Source organism: Pleurodeles waltl, chromosome 4_1, assembly GCF_031143425.1.
Source record: "Pleurodeles waltl isolate 20211129_DDA chromosome 4_1, aPleWal1.hap1.20221129, whole genome shotgun sequence".
Lineage (NCBI taxonomy): Eukaryota > Metazoa > Chordata > Amphibia > Caudata > Salamandridae > Pleurodeles > Pleurodeles waltl.
Window position 1 is genome coordinate 56,347,322 of NC_090442.1, and position 19,750 is coordinate 56,367,071.

Genomic DNA, 19,750 nt, shown 5'->3' on the forward strand with positions numbered 1-19,750 from the left:
ATGTCACAATGGAGTCTAAGCCTACCTGTCTTATGCCAGGACCTTAGAGCTGCAGGCAGGAGCACAAAGGTAAAAACATATATTGAGTCCCAACACGCTCACTGCGGTGGTTGGTCTCTGTGGCGCAATCGGTTAGCGCGTTCGGCTGTTAACCGAAAGGTTGGTGGTTCAAGCCCACCCAGGGACGTATGCTTTTGCCTACATCAAGTCCTGAATTAAAACACAGCTGTCTGGCTTTGCTCTTAGAGCTCTCGCTTTGCCTGCGTGACATGCTCTATCTCAACATTTCCATCTTCTCTCATCTCTTCACCTCTAGTCATTTCCACCAATAGGACTGGAAACGGGCCACCAAGCCTTCTACTTTAACCACAGGCGTACTGAGGGCCAATAAAAGGCACAGAAGCATTTCTTGATCCGGGGCTGAGAACTGCATGCACAGGGACCTCGTGGCGCAACGGTAGCACGTCTGACTCCAGATCAGAAGGTTGCATGTTCAAATAACGTCGGGGTCACTCTTTGACATTTTTTTCCCCACCAAGTCTATATCTCTGACTTCTAAAGCAAAGCCAAAAGAAGGACGCTTTGCATTGGCCGGGAATCGAACCCGGGCCTACCGCGTGGCAGGCGAGAATTCTACCACTGAACCACCAATGCTTCACTTACATAGGCTGAGCAGAGAGCCCTGCCGTAGACAGTAGTGATGAGGCCCATGCATTCGCATGGGACACCTATGAACAAAGTTTGCATGGCAAGCCTTGGACTGCCAAACGTTCACATGCTGATGGCAGGAATCAGATGCAGGAGACTGAAACTATGAATGTTTCTGCTTTTGCTAAGGACAGTGGTTTGGGGCCAGTGTTGTGCTTGACAGAGCACGACATCAGCCTGCTCTCTGGCTGCTCCCGGGAGATGTGGCTGACAGAAAGCACCCTCCAGACCACCAGCAATCTTGTGTTTCACAACATGCCACTGTCACTGGACTTTCCTTCTGGGAAAGCCTAGTCACTGACCTGGCCAGATTCCCTGTCCTCCCCAAAATCCTGGGGAGAAACGGGCAGAGTTCTGCGCCCTGCGCCCTCTTTCGCGTCCCTAACACGCTCCCAACGCGCCCTACAGCCCTGGTCGGGCACAGCCCTGGTCGGGCTCATACCACTGGGGCCTCTGCCGAGGAAGAGCCCCGGAAGCCTAGGGCCAGGCCTATTGCACAGGCATCTTAGACCAGGCCATTCCGGGATTGCTGTGTTTCACGTCCTGCCCATCAACACTCCTGGGAGGGCTTTCCCTGAGAACCCTCATGTCTCTGCCCTCCCAGGAGGCTGTGGTTCTATGCAAAATAGGGGGTGCACCACGGGCCGTCCCCTTTCCTCTCTCTCGCCAATATCTTTCACCAAAGCTGAGCCCTGCAGGTAAATGTATCTATCTGGCTGAGGGGCCAGGGAGGGCCTTTGCCTGCAGTCTTACAAGCCAGAGTGCAGAGAAGGCAGCAGCTCTGGGACCGGGACTCTGCTCAAAGACATATCTAACATGCCACAGTGGAGCTGAGATGGGCAAGACACGTGTCTTACAGGCAGGCAGCACAACAAGACAGTGGCAGGAAACTATGCTAACAAGGAAAGAGAAAAGTCACGTGTCTCGTGGCCTTCCCACCATTAGACAGTAGTCTGCGCAAGAAAACATCCAACAGTGACAGGACAACCAAGCAAATGACAAACGCCGTGCTGAATAAAGTCATCTTACATGACATTTCGTACAAAGGCCCAGATCATGGGGATGATCGCGCAGCAGAAGCAGCAAGTATCAGAGCCACCGAACCTGGGGTGAGTTACACGAGGAGAAAGGGCGACATGGGGACAGGGGCTATGGGCTCAGGGAACAGCTACCACAATGCAACCTCGGGTGTGGGGATGCCACTCATTGCGGGTACTGCCCTGGGATTTCCTTTTAGAAAGAATCGCTGGTTAAAGTGTAGTGCACAAAAAACTCAACTCCTCGATTACACTATAAGATAACATCCTTTAACTGCCCCACCCACCCTGTGTGAGTCTCACCCACTTCCCGCCTGCTCCCTCTAGTCTGAGAGTTGTATCTCCACAAAAAACACACAGTGGGGCTCAATGAGCTGCTCATGTCTGACATGGACACCTAAGCAGTGCTGGATTCACAACCTGAAACCCTGCAAAGGAAAGTGTGCCCGGCAGAAGATAAGCTGCCTGGCAACTCAGAACCTTCTTCTAAGAGAAGTAAGACATGTCACAATGGAGTCTAAGCCTACCTGTCTTATGCCAGGACCTTAGAGCTGCAGGCAGGAGCACAAAGGTAAAAACATATATTGAGTCCCAACACGCTCACTGCGGTGGTTGGTCTCTGTGGCGCAATCGGTTAGCGCGTTCGGCTGTTAACCGAAAGGTTGGTGGTTCAAGCCCACCCAGGGACGTATGCTTTTGCCTACATCAAGTCCTGAATTAAAACACAGCTGTCTGGCTTTGCTCTTAGAGCTCTCGCTTTGCCTGCGTGACATGCTCTATCTCAACATTTCTATCTTCTCTCATCTCTTCACCTCTAGTCATTTCCACCAATAGGACTGGAAACGGGCCACCAAGCCTTCTACTTTAACCACAGGCGTACTGAGGGCCAATAAAAGGCACAGAAGCATTTCTTGATCCGGGGCTGAAAACTGCATGCACAGGAACCTCGTGGCGCAACGGTAGCGCGTCTGACTCCAGATCAGAAGGTTGCGTGTTCAAATCACGTCGGGGTCACTCTTTGACATTTTTTTGCCCACCAAGTCTATATCTCTGACTTCTAAAGCAAAGCCAAAAGAAGGGCGCTTTGCATTGGCCGGGAATCGAACCCGGGCCTCCCGCGTGGCAGGCGAGAATTCTACCACTGAACCACCAATGCTTCACTTACATAGGCTGAGCAGAGAGCCCAGCCGTAGACAGTAGTGATGAGGCCCATGCATTCGCATGGGACACCTATGAACAAAGTTTGCATGGCAAGCCTTGGACTGCCAAACGTTCACATGCTGATGGCAGGAATCAGATGCAGGAGACTGAAACTATGAATGTTTCTGCTTTTGCTAAGGACAGTGGTTTGGGGCCAGTGTTGTGCTTGACAGAGCACGACATCAGCCTGCTCTCTGGCTGCTCCCGGGAGAAGTGGCTGACAGAAAGCACCCTCCAGACCACCAGCAATCTTGTGTTTCACAACATGCCACTGTCACTGGACTTTCCTTCTGGGAAAGCCTAGTCACTGACCTGGCCAGATTCCCTATCCTCCCCAAAATCCTGGGGAGAAACGGGCAGAGTTCTGCGCCCTGCGCCCTCTTTCGCGTCCCTAACGCGCTCCCAACGCGCCCTACAGCCCTGGTCGGGCACAGCCCTGGTCGGGCTCATACCACTGGGGCCTCTGCCGAGGAAGAGCCCCGGAAGCCTAGGGCCAGGCCTATTGCACAGGCATCTTAGACCAGGCCATTCCGGGATTGCTGTGTTTCACGTCCTGCCCTTCAACACTCCTGGGAGGGCTTTCCCTGAGAACCCTCATGTCTCTGCCCTCCCAGGAGGCTGTAGTTCTATGCAAAATAGGGGGTGCACCACGGGCCGTTCCCTTTCCTCTCTCTCGCCAATATCTTTCACCAAAGCTGAGCCCTGCAGGTAAATGTATCTATCTGGCTGAGGGGCCAGGGAGGGCCTTTGCCTGCAGTCTTACAAGCCAGAGTGCAGAGAAGGCAGCAGCTCTGGGACCGGGACTCTGCTCAAAGACATATCTAACATGCCACAGTGGAGCTGAGATGGGCAAGACACGTGTCTCACAGGCAGGCAGCACAACAAGACAGTGGCAGGAAACTATGCTAACAAGGAAAGAGAAAAGTCACGTGTCTCGTGGCCTTCCCACCATTAGACAGTAGTCTGCGCAAGAAAACATCCAACAGTGACAGGACAACCAAGCAAATGACAAACGCTGTGCTGAATAAAGTCATCTTACATGACATTTCGTACAAAGGCCCAGATCATGGGGATGATCGCGCAGAAGCAGCAAGTATCAGAGCCACCGAACCTGAGGTGAGTTACACGAGGAGAAAGGGCGACATGGGGACAGGGGCTAGGGGCTCAGGGAACAGCTACCACAATGCAACCTCGGGTGTGGGGATGCCACTCATTGCGGGTACTGCCCTGGGATTTCCTTTTAGAAAGAATCGCTGGTTAAAGTGTAGTGCACATAAAACCCAACTCCTCGATTACACTATTAGATAACATCCTTTAACTGCCCCACCCACCCTGTGTGAGTCTCACCCACTTCCCGCCTGCTCCCTCTAGTCTGAGAGTTGTATCTCCACAAAAAACACACAGTGGGGCTCAATGAGCTGCTCATGTCTGACATGGACACCTAAGCAGTGCTGGATTCACAACCTGAAAGCCTGCAAAGGAAAGTGTGCCCGGCAGAAGATAAGCTGCCTGGCAACTCAGAACCTTCTTCTAAGAGAAGTAAGACATGTCACAATGGAGTCTAAGCCTACCTGTCTTATGCCAGGACCTTAGAGCTGCAGGCAGGAGCACAAAGGTAAAAACATATATTGAGTCCCAACACTCTCACTGCGGTGGTTGGTCTCTGTGGCGCAATCGGTTAGCACGTTCGGCTGTTAACCGAAAGGTTGGTGGTTCAAGCCCACCCAGGGATGTATGCTTTTGCCTACATCAAGTCCTGAATTAAAACACAGCTGTCTGGCTTTGCTCTTAGAGCTCTCGCTTTGCCTGCGTGACATGCTCTATCTCAACATTTCCATCTTCTCTCATCTCTTCACCTCTAGTCATTTCCACCAATAGGACTGGAAACGGGCCACCAAGCCTTCTACTTTAACCACAGGGGTACTGAGGGCCAATAAAAGGCACAGAAGCATTTCTTGATCCGGGGCTGAGAACTGCATGCACAGGGACCTCGTGGCGCAACGGTAGCGCGTCTGACTCCAGATCAGAAGGTTGCGTGTTCAAATGACGTCGGGGTCACTCTTTGACATTTTTTTCCCCACCAAGTCTATATCTCTGACTTCTAAAGCAAAGCCAAAAGAAGGGCGCTTTGCATTGGCCGGGAATCGAACCCGGGCCTCCCGCGTGGCAGGCGAGAATTCTACCACTGAACCACCAATGCTTCACTTACATAGGCTGAGCAGAGAGCCCTGCCGTAGACAGTAGTGATGAGGCCCATGCATTCGCATGGGACACCTATGAACAAAGTTTGCATGGCAAGCCTTGGACTGCCAAACGTTCACATGCTGATGGCAGGAATCAGATGCAGGAGACTGAAACTATGAATGTTTCTGCTTTTGCTAAGGACAGTGGTTTGGGGCCAGTGTTGTGCTTGACAGAGCACGACATCAGCCTGCTCTCTGGCTGCTCCCGGGAGAAGTGGCTGACAGAAAGCACCCTCCAGACCACCAGCAATCTTGTGTTTCACAACATGCCACTGTCACTGGACTTTCCTTCTGGGAAAGCCTAGTCACTGACCTGGCCAGATTCCCTGTCCTCCCCAAAATCCTGGGGAGAAACGGGCAGAGTTCTGCGCCCTGCGCCCTCTTTCGCGTCCCTAACGCGCTCCCAACGCGCCCTACAGCCCTGGTCGGGCACAGCCCTGGTCGGGCTCATACCACTGGGGCCTCTGCCGAGGAAGAGCCCCGGAAGCCTAGGGCCAGGCCTATTGCACAGGCATCTTAGACCAGGCCATTCCGGGATTGCTGTGTTTCACGTCCTGCCCTTCAACACTCCTGGGAGGGCTTTCCCTGAGAACCCTCATGTCTCTGCCCTCCCAGGAGGCTGTGGTTCTATGCAAAATAGGGGGTGCACCACGGGCCGTCCCCTTTCCTCTCTCTCGCCAATATCTTTCACCAAAGCTGAGCCCTGCAGGTAAATGTATCTATCTGGCTGAGGGGCCAGGGAGGGCCTTTGCCTGCAGTCTTACAAGCCAGAGTGCAGAGAAGGCAGCAGCTCTGGGACCGGGACTCTGCTCAAAGACATATCTAACATGCCACAGTGGAGCTGAGATGGGCAAGACACGTGTCTCACAGGCTGGCAGCACACCAAGACAGTGGCAGGAAACCATGCTAACAAGGAAAGAGAAAAGTCACGTGTCTCGTGGCCTTCCCACCATTAGACAGTAGTCTGCGCAAGAAAACATCCAACAGTGACAGGACAACCAAGCAAATGACAAACGCCGTGCTGAATAAAGTCATCTTACATGACATTTCGTACAAAGGCCCAGATCATGGGGATGATCGCGCAGCAGAAGCAGCAAGTATCAGAGCCACCGAACCTGGGGTGAGTTACACGAGGAGAAAGGGCGACATGGGGACAGGGGCTATGGGCTCAGGGAACAGCTACCACAATGCAACCTCGGGTGTGGGGATGCCACTCATTGCGGGTACTGCCCTGGGATTTCCTTTTAGAAAGAATCGCTGGTTAAAGTGTAGTGCACAAAAAACCCAACTCCTCGATTACACTATTAGATAACATCCTTTAACTGCCCCACCCACCCTGTGTGAGTCTCACCCACTTCCCGCCTGCTCCCTCTAGTCTGAGAGTTGTATCTCCACAAAAAACACACAGTGGGGCTCAATGAGCTGCTCATGTCTGACATGGACACCTAAGCAGTGCTGGATTCACAACCTGAAAGCCTGCAAAGGAAAGTGTGCCCGGCAGAAGATAAGCTGCCTGGCAACTCAGAACCTTCTTCTAAGAGAAGTAAGACATGTCACAATGGAGTCTAAGCCTACCTGTCTTATGCCAGGACCTTAGAGCTGCAGGCAGGAGCACAAAGGTAAAAACATATATTGAGTCCCAACACGCTTACTGCGGTGGTTGGTCTCTGTGGCGCAATCGGTTAGCGCGTTAGGCTGTTAACCGAAAGGTTGGTGGTTCAAGCCCACCCAGGGACGTATGCTTTTGCCTACATCAAGTCCTGAATTAAAACACAGCTGTCTGGCTTTGCTCTTAGAGCTCTCGCTTTGCCTGCGTGACATGCTCTATCTCAACATTTCTATCTTCTCTCATCTCTTCACCTCTAGTCATTTCCACCAATAGGACTGGAAACGGGCCACCAAGCCTTCTACTTTAACCACAGGCGTACTGAGGGCCAATAAAAGGCACAGAAGCATTTCTTGATCCGGGGCTGAGAACTGCATGCACAGGGACCTCGTGGCGCAACGGTAGCGCGTCTGACTCCAGATCAGAAGGTTGCGTGTTCAAATCACGTCGGGGTCACTCTTTGACATTTTTTTCCCCACCAAGTCTATATCTCTGACTTCTAAAGCAAAGCCAAAAGAAGGGCGCTTTGCATTGGCCGGGAATCGAACCCGGGCCTCCCGCATGGCAGGCGAGAATTCTACCACTGAACCACCAATGCTTCACTTACATAGGCTGAGCAGAGAGCCCTGCCGTAGACAGTAGTGATGAGGCCCATGCATTCGCATGGGACACCTATGAACAAAGTTTGCATGGCAAGCCTTGGACTGCCAAACGTTCACATGCTGATGGCAGGAATCAGATGCAGGAGACTGAAACTATGAATGTTTCTGCTTTTGCTAAGGACAGTGGTTTGGGGCCAGTGTTGTGCTTGACAGAGCACGACATCAGCCTGCTCTCTGGCTGCTCCCGGGAGAAGTGGCTGACAGAAAGCACCCTCCAGACCACCAGCAATCTTGTGTTTCACAACATGCCACTGTCACTGGACTTTCCTTCTGGGAAAGCCTAGTCACTGACCTGGCCAGATTCCCTGTCCTCCCCAAAATCCTGGGGAGAAACGGGCAGAGTTCTGCGCCCTGCGCCCTCTTTCGCGTCCCTAACGCGCTCCCAACGCGCCCTACAGCCCTGGTCGGGCACAGCCCTGGTCGGGCTCATACCACTGGGGCCTCTGCCGAGGAAGAGCCCCGGAAGCCTAGGGCCAGGCCTATTGCACAGGCATCTTAGACCAGGCCATTCCGGGATTGCTGTGTTTCACGTCCTGCCCTTCAACACTCCTGGGAGGGCTTTCCCTGAGAACCCTCATGTCTCTGCCCTCCCAGGAGGCTGTGGTTCTATGCAAAATAGGGGGTGCACCACGGGCCGTCCCCTTTCCTCTCTCTCGCCAATATCTTTCACCAAAGCTGAGCCCTGCAGGTAAATGTATCTATCTGGCTGAGGGGCCAGGGAGGGCCTTTGCCTGCAGTCTTACAAGCCAGAGTGCAGAGAAGGCAGCAGCTCTGGGACCGGGACTCTGCTCAAAGACATATCTAACATGCCACAGTGGAGCTGAGATGGGCAAGACACGTGTCTCACAGGCAGGCAGCACAACAAGACAGTGGCAGGAAACTATGCTAACAAGGAAAGAGAAAAGTCACGTGTCTCGTGGCCTTCCCACCATTAGACAGTAGTCTGCGCAAGAAAACATCCAACAGTGACAGGACAACCAAGCAAATGACAAACGCTGTGCTGAATAAAGTCATCTTACATGACATTTCGTACAAAGGCCCAGATCATGGGGATGATCGCGCAGAAGCAGCAAGTATCAGAGCCACCGAACCTGAGGTGAGTTACACGAGGAGAAAGGGCGACATGGGGACAGGGGCTAGGGGCTCAGGGAACAGCTACCACAATGCAACCTCGGGTGTGGGGATGCCACTCATTGCGGGTACTGCCCTGGGATTTCCTTTTAGAAAGAATCGCTGGTTAAAGTGTAGTGCACAAAAAACCCAACTCCTCGATTACACTATTAGATAACATCCTTTAACTGCCCCACCCACCCTGTGTGAGTCTCACCCACTTCCCGCCTGCTCCCTCTAGTCTGAGAGTTGTATCTCCACAAAAAACACACAGTGGGGCTCAATGAGCTGCTCATGTCTGACATGGACATCTAAGCAGTGCTGGATTCACAACCTGAAAGCCTGCAAAGGAAAGTGTGCCCGGCAGAAGATAAGCTGCCTGGCAACTCAGAACCTTCTTCTAAGAGAAGTAAGACATGTCACAATGGAGTCTAAGCCTACCTGTCTTATGCCAGGACCTTAGAGCTGCAGGCAGGAGCACAAAGGTAAAAACATATATTGAGTCCCAACACGCTCACTGCGGTGGTTGGTCTCTGTGGCGCAATCGGTTAGCGCGTTCGGCTGTTAACCGAAAGGTTGGTGGTTCAAGCCCACCCAGGGACGTATGCTTTTGCCTACATCAAGTCCTGAATTAAAACACAGCTGTCTGGCTTTGCTCTTAGATCTCTCGCTTTGCCTGCGTGACATGCTCTATCTCAACATTTCCATCTTCTCTCATCTCTTCACCTCTAGTCATTTCCACCAATAGGACTGGAAACGGGCCACCAAGCCTTCTACTTTAACCACAGGGGTACTGAGGGCCAATAAAAGGCACAGAAGCATTTCTTGATCCGGGGCTGAGAACTGCATGCACAGGGACCTCGTGGCGCAACGGTAGCGCGTCTGACTCCAGATCAGAAGGTTGCGTGTTCAAATCACGTCGGGGTCACTCTTTGACATTTTTTTCCCCAAGTCTATATCTCTGACTTCTAAAGCAAAGCCAAAAGAAGGGCGCTTTGCATTGGCCGGGAATCGAACCCGTGCCTCCCGCGTGGCAGGCGAGAATTCTACCACTGAACCACCAATGCTTCACTTACATAGGCTGAGCAGAGAGCCCTGCCGTAGACAGTAGTGATGAGGCCCATGCATTCGCATGGGACACCTATGAACAAAGTTTGCATGGCAAGCCTTGGACTGCCAAACGTTCACATGCTGATGGCAGGAATCAGATGCAGGAGACTGAAACTATGAATGTTTCTGCTTTTGCTAAGGACAGTGGTTTGGGGCCAGTGTTGTGCTTGACAGAGCACGACATCAGCCTGCTCTCTGGCTGCTCCCGGGAGAAGTGGCTGACAGAAAGCACCCTCCAGACCACCAGCAATCTTGTGTTTCACAACATGCCACTGTCACTGGACTTTCCTTCTGGGAAAGCCTAGTCACTGACCTGGCCAGATTCCCTGTCCTCCCCAAAATCCTGGGGAGAAACGGGCAGAGTTCTGCGCCCTGCGCCCTCTTTCGCGTCCCTAACGCGCTCCCAACGCGCCCTACAGCCCTGGTCGGGCACAGCCCTGGTCGGGCTCATACCACTGGGGCCTCTGCCGAGGAAGAGCCCCGGAAGCCTAGGGCCAGGCCTATTGCACAGGCATCTTAGACCAGGCCATTCCGGGATTGCTGTGTTTCACGTCCTGCCCTTCAACACTCCTGGGAGGGCTTTCCCTGAGAACCCTCATGTCTCTGCCCTCCCAGGAGGCTGTGGTTCTATGCAAAATAGGGGGTGCACCACGGGCCGTCCCCTTTCCTCTCTCTCGCCAATATCTTTCACCAAAGCTGAGCCCTGCAGGTAAATGTATCTATCTGGCTGAGGGGCCAGGGAGGGCCTTTGCCTGCAGTCTTACAAGCCAGAGTGCAGAGAAGGCAGCAGCTCTGGGACCGGGACTCTGCTCAAAGACATATCTAACATGCCACAGTGGAGCTGAGATGGGCAAGACACGTGTCTCACAGGCTGGCAGCACACCAAGACAGTGGCAGGAAACCATGCTAACAAGGAAAGAGAAAAGTCACGTGTCTCGTGGCCTTCCCACCATTAGACAGTAGTCTGCGCAAGAAAACATCCAACAGTGACAGGACAACCAAGCAAATGACAAACGCCGTGCTGAATAAAGTCATCTTACATGACATTTCGTACAAAGGCCCAGATCATGGGGATGATCGCGCAGCAGAAGCAGCAAGTATCAGAGCCACCGAACCTGGGGTGAGTTACACGAGGAGAAAGGGCGACATGGGGACAGGGGCTATGGGCTCAGGGAACAGCTACCACAATGCAACCTCGGGTGTGGGGATGCCACTCATTGCGGGTACTGCCCTGGGATTTCCTTTTAGAAAGAATCGCTGGTTAAAGTGTAGTGCACAAAAAACCCAACTCCTCGATTACACTATTAGATAACATCCTTTAACTGCCCCACCCACCCTGTGTGAGTCTCACCCACTTCCCGCCTGCTCCCTCTAGTCTGAGAGTTGTATCTCCACAAAAAACACACAGTGGGGCTCAATGAGCTGCTCATGTCTGACATGGACTCCTAAGCAGTGCTGGATTCACAACCTGAAAGCCTGCAAAGGAAAGTGTGCCCGGCAGAAGATAAGCTGCCTGGCAACTCAGAACCTTCTTCTAAGAGAAGTAAGACATGTCACAATGGAGTCTAAGCCTACCTGTCTTATGCCAGGACCTTAGAGCTGCAGGCAGGAGCACAAAGGTAAAAACATATATTGAGTCCCAACACGCTCACTGCGGTGGTTGGTCTCTGTGGCGCAATCGGTTAGCGCGTTCGGCTGTTAACCAAAAGGTTGGTGGTTCAAGCCCACCCAGGGACGTATGCTTTTGCCTACATCAAGTCCTGAATTAAAACACAGCTGTCTGGCTTTGCTCTTAGAGCTCTCGCTTTGCCTGCGTGACATGCTCTATCTCAACATTTCTATCTTCTCTCATCTCTTCACCTCTAGTCATTTCCACCAATAGGACTGGAAACGGGCCACCAAGCCTTCTACTTTAACCACAGGCGTACTGAGGGCCAATAAAAGGCACAGAAGCATTTCTTGATCCGGGGCTGAGAACTGCATGCACAGGGACCTCGTGGTGCAACGGTAGCGCGTCTGACTCCAGATCAGATGGTTGCGTGTTCAAATCACGTCGGGGTCACTCTTTGACATTTTTTTTCCCCACCAAGTCTATATCTCTGACTTCTAAAGCAAAGCCAAAAGAAGGGCGCTTTGCATTGGCCGGGAATCGAACCCGGGCCTCCCGCATGGCAGGCGAGAATTCTACCACTGAACCACCAATGCTTCACTTACATAGGCTGAGCAGAGAGCCCTGCCGTAGACAGTAGTGATGAGGCCCATGCATTCGCATGGGACACCTATGAACAAAGTTTGCATGGCAAGCCTTGGACTGCCAAACGTTCACATGCTGATGGCAGGAATCAGATGCAGGAGACTGAAACTATGAATGTTTCTGCTTTTGCTAAGGACAGTGGTTTGGGGCCAGTGTTGTGCTTGACAGAGCACGACATCAGCCTGCTCTCTGGCTGCTCCCGGGAGAAGTGGCTGACAGAAAGCACCCTCCAGACCACCAGCAATCTTGTGTTTCACAACATGCCACTGTCACTGGACTTTCCTTCTGGGAAAGCCTAGTCACTGACCTGGCCAGATTCCCTGTCCTCCCCAAAATCCTGGGGAGAAACGGGCAGAGTTCTGCGCCCTGCGCCCTCTTTCGCGTCCCTAACGCGCTCCCAACGCGCCCTACAGCCCTGGTCGGGCACAGCCCTGGTCGGGCTCATACCACTGGGGCCTCTGCCGAGGAAGAGCCCCGGAAGCCTAGGGCCAGGCCTATTGCACAGGCATCTTAGACCAGGCCATTCCGGGATTGCTGTGTTTCACGTCCTGCCCTTCAACACTCCTGGGAGGGCTTTCCCTGAGAACCCTCATGTCTCTGCCCTCCCAGGAGGCTGTGGTTCTATGCAAAATAGGGGGTGCACCACGGGCCGTCCCCTTTCCTCTCTCTCGCCAATATCTTTCACCAAAGCTGAGCCCTGCAGGTAAATGTATCTATCTGGCTGAGGGGCCAGGGAGGGCCTTTGCCTGCAGTCTTACAAGCCAGAGTGCAGAGAAGGCAGCAGCTCTGGGACCGGGACTCTGCTCAAAGACATATCTAACATGCCACAGTGGAGCTGAGATGGGCAAGACACGTGTCTCACAGGCTGGCAGCACACCAAGACAGTGGCAGGAAACCATGCTAACAAGGAAAGAGAAAAGTCACGTGTCTCGTGGCCTTCCCACCATTAGACAGTAGTCTGCGCAAGAAAACATCCAACAGTGACAGGACAACCAAGCAAATGACAAACGCCGTGCTGAATAAAGTCATCTTACATGACATTTCGTACAAAGGCCCAGATCATGGGGATGATCGCGCAGCAGAAGCAGCAAGTATCAGAGCCACCGAACCTGGGGTGAGTTACACGAGGAGAAAGGGCGACATGGGGACAGGGGCTATGGGCTCAGGGAACAGCTACCACAATGCAACCTCGGGTGTGGGGATGCCACTCATTGCGGGTACTGCCCTGGGATTTCCTTTTAGAAAGAATCGCTGGTTAAAGTGTAGTGCACAAAAAACCCAACTCCTCGATTACACTATTAGATAACATCCTTTAACTGCCCCACCCACCCTGTGTGAGTCTCACCCACTTCCCGCCTGCTCCCTCTAGTCTGAGAGTTGTATCTCCACAAAAAACACACAGTGGGGCTCAATGAGCTGCTCATGTCTGACATGGACACCTAAGCAGTGCTGGATTCACAACCTGAAAGCCTGCAAAGGAAAGTGTGCCCGGCAGAAGATAAGCTGCCTGGCAACTCAGAACCTTCTTCTAAGAGAAGTAAGACATGTCACAATGGAGTCTAAGCCTACCTGTCTTATGCCAGGACCTTAGAGCTGCAGGCAGGAGCACAAAGGTAAAAACATATATTGAGTCCCAACACGCTTACTGCGGTGGTTGGTCTCTGTGGCGCAATCGGTTAGCGCGTTCGGCTGTTAACCGAAAGGTTGGTGGTTCAAGCCCACCCAGGGACGTATGCTTTTGCCTACATCAAGTCCTGAATTAAAACACAGCTGTCTGGCTTTGCTCTTAGAGCTCTCGCTTTGCCTGCGTGACATGCTCTATCTCAACATTTCTATCTTCTCTCATCTCTTCACCTCTAGTCATTTCCACCAATAGGACTGGAAACGGGCCACCAAGCCTTCTACTTTAACCACAGGCGTACTGAGGGCCAATAAAAGGCACAGAAGCATTTCTTGATCCGGGGCTGAGAACTGCATGCACAGGGACCTCGTGGCGCAACGGTAGCGCGTCTGACTCCTGATCAGAAGGTTGCGTGTTCAAATCACGTCGGGGTCACTCTTTGACATTTTTTTCCCCACCAAGTCTATATCTCTGACTTCTAAAGCAAAGCCAAAAGAAGGGCGCTTTGCATTGGCCGGGAATCGAACCCGGGCCTCCCGCATGGCAGGCGAGAATTCTACCACTGAACCACCAATGCTTCACTTACATAGGCTGAGCAGAGAGCCCTGCCGTAGACAGTAGTGATGAGGCCCATGCATTCGCATGGGACACCTATGAACAAAGTTTGCATGGCAAGCCTTGGACTGCCAAACGTTCACATGCTGATGGCAGGAATCAGATGCAGGAGACTGAAACTATGAATGTTTCTGCTTTTGCTAAGGACAGTGGTTTGGGGCCAGTGTTGTGCTTGACAGAGCACGACATCAGCCTGCTCTCTGGCTGCTCCCGGGAGAAGTGGCTGACAGAAAGCACCCTCCAGACCACCAGCAATCTTGTGTTTCACAACATGCCACTGTCACTGGACTTTCCTTCTGGGAAAGCCTAGTCACTGACCTGGCCAGATTCCCTGTCCTCCCCAAAATCCTGGGGAGAAACGGGCAGAGTTCTGCGCCCTGCGCCCTCTTTCGCGTCCCTAACGCGCTCCCAACGCGCCCTACAGCCCTGGTCGGGCACAGCCCTGGTCGGGCTCATACCACTGGGGCCTCTGCCGAGGAAGAGCCCCGGAAGCCTAGGGCCAGGCCTATTGCACAGGCATCTTAGACCAGGCCATTCCGGGATTGCTGTGTTTCACGTCCTGCCCTTCAACACTCCTGGGAGGGCTTTCCCTGAGAACCCTCATGTCTCTGCCCTCCCAGGAGGCTGTGGTTCTATGCAAAATAGGGGGTGCACCACGGGCCGTCCCCTTTCCTCTCTCTCGCCAATATCTTTCACCAAAGCTGAGCCCTGCAGGTAAATGTATCTATCTGGCTGAGGGGCCAGGGAGGGCCTTTGCCTGCAGTCTTACAAGCCAGAGTGCAGAGAAGGCAGCAGCTCTGGGACCGGGACTCTGCTCAAAGACATATCTAACATGCCACAGTGGAGCTGAGATGGGCAAGACACGTGTCTCACAGGCAGGCAGCACAACAAGACAGTGGCAGGAAACTATGCTAACAAGGAAAGAGAAAAGTCACGTGTCTCGTGGCCTTCCCACCATTAGACAGTAGTCTGCGCAAGAAAACATCCAACAGTGACAGGACAACCAAGCAAATGACAAACGCTGTGCTGAATAAAGTCATCTTACATGACATTTCGTACAAAGGCCCAGATCATGGGGATGATCGCGCAGAAGCAGCAAGTATCAGAGCCACCGAACCTGAGGTGAGTTACACGAGGAGAAAGGGCGACATGGGGACAGGGGCTAGGGGCTCAGGGAACAGCTACCACAATGCAACCTCGGGTGTGGGGATGCCACTCATTGCGGGTACTGCCCTGGGATTTCCTTTTAGAAAGAATCGCTGGTTAAAGTGTAGTGCACAAAAAACCCAACTCCTCGATTACACTATTAGATAACATCCTTTAACTGCCCCACCCACCCTGTGTGAGTCTCACCCACTTCCCGCCTGCTCCCTCTAGTCTGAGAGTTGTATCTCCACAAAAAACACACAGTGGGGCTCAATGAGCTGCTCATGTCTGACATGGACACCTAAGCAGTGCTGGATTCACAACCTGAAAGCCTGCAAAGGAAAGTGTGCCCGGCAGAAGATAAGCTGCCTGGCAACTCAGAACCTTCTTCTAAGAGAAGTAAGACATGTCACAATGGAGTCTAAGCCTACCTGTCTTATGCCAGGACCTTAGAGCTGCAGGCAGGAGCACAAAGGTAAAAACATATATTGAGTCCCAACACGCTCACTGCGGTGGTTGGTCTCTGTGGCGCAATCGGTTAGCGCGTTCGGCTGTTAACCGAAAGGTTGGTGGTTCAAGCCCACCCAGGGACGTATGCTTTTGCCTACATCAAGTCCTGAATTAAAACACAGCTGTCTGGCTTTGCTCTTAGATCTCTCGCTTTGCCTGCGTGACATGCTCTATCTCAACATTTCCATCTTCTCTCATCTCTTCACCTCTAGTCATTTCCACCAATAGGACTGGAAACGGGCCACCAAGCCTTCTACTTTAACCACAGGGGTACTGAGGGCCAATAAAAGGCACAGAAGCATTTCTTGATCCTGGGCTGAGAACTGCATGCACAGGGACCTCGTGGCGCAACGGTAGCGCGTCTGACTCCAGATCAGAAGGTTGCGTGTTCAAATCACGTCGGGGTCACTCTTTGACATTTTTTTCCCCAAGTCTATATCTCTGACTTCTAAAGCAAAGCCAAAAGAAGGGCGCTTTGCATTGGCCGGGAATCGAACCCGTGCCTCCCGCGTGGCAGGCGAGAATTCTACCACTGAACCACCAATGCTTCACTTACATAGGCTGAGCAGAGAGCCCTGCCGTAGACAGTAGTGATGAGGCCCATGCATTCGCATGGGACACCTATGAACAAAGTTTGCATGGCAAGCCTTGGACTGCCAAACGTTCACATGCTGATGGCAGGAATCAGATGCAGGAGACTGAAACTATGAATGTTTCTGCTTTTGCTAAGGACAGTGGTTTGGGGCCAGTGTTGTGCTTGACAGAGCACGACATCAGCCTGCTCTCTGGCTGCTCCCGGGAGAAGTGGCTGACAGAAAGCACCCTCCAGACCACCAGCAATCTTGTGTTTCACAACATGCCACTGTCACTGGACTTTCCTTCTGGGAAAGCCTAGTCACTGACCTGGCCAGATTCCCTGTCCTCCCCAAAATCCTGGGGAGAAACGGGCAGAGTTCTGCGCCCTGCGCCCTCTTTCGCGTCCCTAACGCGCTCCCAACGCGCCCTACAGCCCTGGTCGGGCACAGCCCTGGTCGGGCTCATACCACTGGGGCCTCTGCCGAGGAAGAGCCCCGGAAGCCTAGGGCCAGGCCTATTGCACAGGCATCTTAGACCAGGCCATTCCGGGATTGCTGTGTTTCACGTCCTGCCCTTCAACACTCCTGGGAGGGCTTTCCCTGAGAACCCTCATGTCTCTGCCCTCCCAGGAGGCTGTGGTTCTATGCAAAATAGGGGGTGCACCACGGGCCGTCCCCTTTCCTCTCTCTCGCCAATATCTTTCACCAAAGCTGAGCCCTGCAGGTAAATGTATCTATCTGGCTGAGGGGCCAGGGAGGGCCTTTGCCTGCAGTCTTACAAGCCAGAGTGCAGAGAAGGCAGCAGCTCTGGGACCGGGACTCTGCTCAAAGACATATCTAACATGCCACAGTGGAGCTGAGATGGGCAAGACACGTGTCTCACAGGCTGGCAGCACACCAAGACAGTGGCAGGAAACCATGCTAACAAGGAAAGAGAAAAGTCACGTGTCTCGTGGCCTTCCCACCATTAGACAGTAGTCTGCGCAAGAAAACATCCAACAGTGACAGGACAACCAAGCAAATGACAAACGCCGTGCTGAATAAAGTCATCTTACATGACATTTCGTACAAAGGCCCAGATCATGGGGATGATCGCGCAGCAGAAGCAGCAAGTATCAGAGCCACCGAACCTGGGGTGAGTTACACGAGGAGAAAGGGCGACATGGGGACAGGGGCTATGGGCTCAGGGAACAGCTACCACAATGCAACCTCGGGTGTGGGGATGCCACTCATTGCGGGTACTGCCCTGGGATTTCCTTTTAGAAAGAATCGCTGGTTAAAGTGTAGTGCACAAAAAACCCAACTCCTCGATTACACTATTAGATAACATCCTTTAACTGCCCCACCCACCCTGTGTGAGTCTCACCCACTTCCCGCCTGCTCCCTCTAGTCTGAGAGTTGTATCTCCACAAAAAACACACAGTGGGGCTCAATGAGCTGCTCATGTCTGACATGGACTCCTAAGCAGTGCTGGATTCACAACCTGAAAGCCTGCAAAGGAAAGTGTGCCCGGCAGAAGATAAGCTGCCTGGCAACTCAGAACCTTCTTCTAAGAGAAGTAAGACATGTCACAATGGAGTCTAAGCCTACCTGTCTTATGCCAGGACCTTAGAGCTGCAGGCAGGAGCACAAAGGTAAAAACATATATTGAGTCCCAACACGCTCACTGCGGTGGTTGGTCTCTGTGGCGCAATCGGTTAGCGCGTTCGGCTGTTAACCGAAAGGTTGGTGGTTCAAGCCCACCCAGGGACGTATGCTTTTGCCTACATCAAGTCCTGAATTAAAACACAGCTGTCTGGCTTTGCTCTTAGAGCTCTCGCTTTGCCTGCGTGACATGCTCTATCTCAACATTTCTATCTTCTCTCATCTCTTCACCTCTAGTCATTTCCACCAATAGGACTGGAAACGGGCCACCAAGCCTTCTACTTTAACCACAGGCGTACTGAGGGCCAATAAAAGGCACAGAAGCATTTCTTGATCCGGGGCTGAGAACTGCATGCACAGGGACCTCGTGGTGCAACGGTAGCGCGTCTGACTCCAGATCAGAAGGTTGCGTGTTCAAATCACGTCGGGGTCACTCTTTGACATTTTTTTTCCCCACCAAGTCTATATCTCTGACTTCTAAAGCAAAGCCAAAAGAAGGGCGCTTTGCATTGGCCGGGAATCGAACCCGGGCCTCCCGCATGGCAGACGAGAATTCTACCACTGAACCACCAATGCTTCACTTACATAGGCTGAGCAGAGAGCCCTGCCGTAGACAGTAGTGATGAGGCCCATGCATTCGCATGGGACACCTATGAACAAAGTTTGCATGGCAAGCCTTGGACTGCCAAACGTTCACATGCTGATGGCAGGAATCAGATGCAGGAGACTGAAACTATGAATGTTTCTGCTTTTGCTAAGGACAGTGGTTTGGGGCCAGTGTTGTGCTTGACAGAGCACGACATCAGCCTGCTCTCTGGCTGCTCCCGGGAGAAGTGGCTGACAGAAAGCACCCTCCAGACCACCAGCAATCTTGTGTTTCACAACATGCCACTGTCACTGGACTTTCCTTCTGGGAAAGCCTAGTCACTGACCTGGCCAGATTCCCTGTCCTCCCCAAAATCCTGGGGAGAAACGGGCAGAGTTCTGCGCCCTGCGCCCTCTTTCGCGTCCCTAACGCGCTCCCAACGCGCCCTACAGCCCTGGTCGGGCACAGCCCTGGTCGGGCTCATACCACTGGGGCCTCTGCCGAGGAAGAGCCCCGGAAGCCTAGGGCCAGGCCTATTGCACAGGCATCTTAGACCAGGCCATTCCGGGATTGCTGTGTTTCACGTCCTGCCCTTCAACACTCCTGGGAGGGCTTTCCCTGAGAACCCTCATGTCTCTGCCCTCCCAGGAGGCTGTGGTTCTATGCAAAATAGGGGGTGCACCACGGGCCGTCCCCTTTCCTCTCTCTCGCCAATATCTTTCACCAAAGCTGAGCCCTGCAGGTAAATGTATCTATCTGGCTGAGGGGCCAGGGAGGGCCTTTGCCTGCAGTCTTACAAGCCAGAGTGCAGAGAAGGCAGCAGCTCTGGGACCGGGACTCTGCTCAAAGACATATCTAACATGCCACAGTGGAGCTGAGATGGGCAAGACACGTGTCTCACAGGCAGGCAGCACAACAAGACAGTGGCAGGAAACTATGCTAACAAGGAAAGAGAAAAGTCACGTGTCTCGTGGCCTTCCCACCATTAGACAGTAGTCTGCGCAAGAAAACATCCAACAGTGACAGGACAACCAAGCAAATGACAAACGCTGTGCTGAATAAAGTCATCTTACATGACATTTCGTACAAAGGCCCAGATCATGGGGATGATCGCGCAGAAGCA

General features: G+C 52.8%; 12 non-coding genes across 12 annotated transcripts; 10 read left to right on the forward strand and 2 right to left on the reverse strand.

Moving 5' to 3' along the window:
• The first annotated feature begins 113 nt into the window (after nt 1-113).
• TRNAN-GUU (transfer RNA asparagine (anticodon GUU)) lies at nt 114-187 on the forward strand. Its single transcript has one exon. It is a non-coding gene; the product is annotated as a tRNA-Asn (tRNA).
• A 2,173-nt stretch (nt 188-2,360) lies between these two features.
• TRNAN-GUU (transfer RNA asparagine (anticodon GUU)) lies at nt 2,361-2,434 on the forward strand. The gene has a single exon. It is a non-coding gene; the product is annotated as a tRNA-Asn (tRNA).
• A 396-nt stretch (nt 2,435-2,830) lies between these two features.
• Nucleotides 2,831-2,901, reverse strand: TRNAG-GCC (transfer RNA glycine (anticodon GCC)). The gene has a single exon. It is a non-coding gene; the product is annotated as a tRNA-Gly (tRNA).
• Nucleotides 2,902-5,074: 2,173 nt separating this feature from the next.
• Nucleotides 5,075-5,145, reverse strand: TRNAG-GCC (transfer RNA glycine (anticodon GCC)). The gene has a single exon. It is a non-coding gene; the product is annotated as a tRNA-Gly (tRNA).
• A 2,033-nt stretch (nt 5,146-7,178) lies between these two features.
• Nucleotides 7,179-7,250, forward strand: TRNAW-CCA (transfer RNA tryptophan (anticodon CCA)). The gene has a single exon. It is a non-coding gene; the product is annotated as a tRNA-Trp (tRNA).
• Nucleotides 7,251-9,095: 1,845 nt separating this feature from the next.
• On the forward strand, nt 9,096-9,169 carry TRNAN-GUU (transfer RNA asparagine (anticodon GUU)). Its single transcript has one exon. It is a non-coding gene; the product is annotated as a tRNA-Asn (tRNA).
• Nucleotides 9,170-9,422: 253 nt separating this feature from the next.
• Nucleotides 9,423-9,494, forward strand: TRNAW-CCA (transfer RNA tryptophan (anticodon CCA)). The gene has a single exon. It is a non-coding gene; the product is annotated as a tRNA-Trp (tRNA).
• Nucleotides 9,495-13,587: 4,093 nt separating this feature from the next.
• Nucleotides 13,588-13,661, forward strand: TRNAN-GUU (transfer RNA asparagine (anticodon GUU)). Its single transcript has one exon. It is a non-coding gene; the product is annotated as a tRNA-Asn (tRNA).
• A 253-nt stretch (nt 13,662-13,914) lies between these two features.
• On the forward strand, nt 13,915-13,986 carry TRNAR-CCU (transfer RNA arginine (anticodon CCU)). Its single transcript has one exon. It is a non-coding gene; the product is annotated as a tRNA-Arg (tRNA).
• A 1,845-nt stretch (nt 13,987-15,831) lies between these two features.
• On the forward strand, nt 15,832-15,905 carry TRNAN-GUU (transfer RNA asparagine (anticodon GUU)). The gene has a single exon. It is a non-coding gene; the product is annotated as a tRNA-Asn (tRNA).
• Nucleotides 15,906-16,158: 253 nt separating this feature from the next.
• TRNAW-CCA (transfer RNA tryptophan (anticodon CCA)) lies at nt 16,159-16,230 on the forward strand. Its single transcript has one exon. It is a non-coding gene; the product is annotated as a tRNA-Trp (tRNA).
• A 1,845-nt stretch (nt 16,231-18,075) lies between these two features.
• TRNAN-GUU (transfer RNA asparagine (anticodon GUU)) lies at nt 18,076-18,149 on the forward strand. The gene has a single exon. It is a non-coding gene; the product is annotated as a tRNA-Asn (tRNA).
• Nucleotides 18,150-19,750: the final 1,601 nt, after the last annotated feature.